General features: G+C 51.0%; 1 pseudogene; it reads left to right on the top strand.

The window, feature by feature from the left end:
- Window positions 1–56: 56 nt before the first annotated feature.
- On the top strand, window positions 57–573 carry LOC106733218 (chromobox protein homolog 1 pseudogene; annotated as a pseudogene).
- Window positions 574–788: the final 215 nt, after the last annotated feature.

Raw genomic sequence — 788 nt, 5'->3', positions numbered from 1 at the left:
GATGAGCCCGACTCCACAGCAGCATCACCCTTTATAACAGAAAGCTGGTGGGCACTATGGGGGAAAAACAAAACAAGAAGAAAGTGGAGGAGGTGCTAGAAGAGGAGGAAGAGGAAGACGTGGTGGAAAAAGTTATGCACCGTTGAGTGGTAAAGGGCAAAGTGGAGTACCTCCTCGAGTGAGAGGGCTTCTCAGATGAAGACAACATGGCACCAGAGGAGAACCTGGATTGCCCGGATCTCATTGCTGAGTTTCTGCAGTCACAGAAAACAGCACGTGAGACAGATAAGACAGAGAGAGGCAAGCGCAAAGCCGATTCTGATTCTGAAGATAAGGGAAAGGAGAGTCAGAAAAGCCACGAGGCTCTGCCCAGGGTTTGGAGCCAGAGCAGATTATTGGAGCTACAGACTCCAGTGGAGAGCTCATGTTCCTCATGAGATGGAAAACCTCTGATGAGGCTGACCTGGTCCCTGCCAAGGAAACCCACAGGTTGTCATATCCTCCTATGAGGAAAGGCTGACGTGGCATTCCTACCCCTCGGAGGATGATGACAAAAAAGATGACAAGAATTAAGTCTTCTGGGATCAGCAGTTGGTGTAATGGCTACGTTGCTGAACTCCCATGTAGTCGACTGCGGTTCGAGTCCCGGTGGCTTAAAACTCACGCCGGGCACGTGTGTGTGCGTGCCCAAGATCCCAAGAGGACAATGGAGGAGAAGGGATTGTGGTGTGACCATCCCCCCTGGAGGGGTGATTTCTCGCTTTCTGTCTCTTTGTCTCTCTGTCTTT

This window comes from Tupaia chinensis, unplaced genomic scaffold (assembly GCF_000334495.1).
Source record: "Tupaia chinensis unplaced genomic scaffold, TupChi_1.0 Scaffold141389_1, whole genome shotgun sequence".
NCBI classification, from domain to species: domain Eukaryota; kingdom Metazoa; phylum Chordata; class Mammalia; order Scandentia; family Tupaiidae; genus Tupaia; species Tupaia belangeri.
Note: the sequence above shows the minus strand (reverse complement) of the source record. Positions and strands in the feature narration are given on the sequence as shown.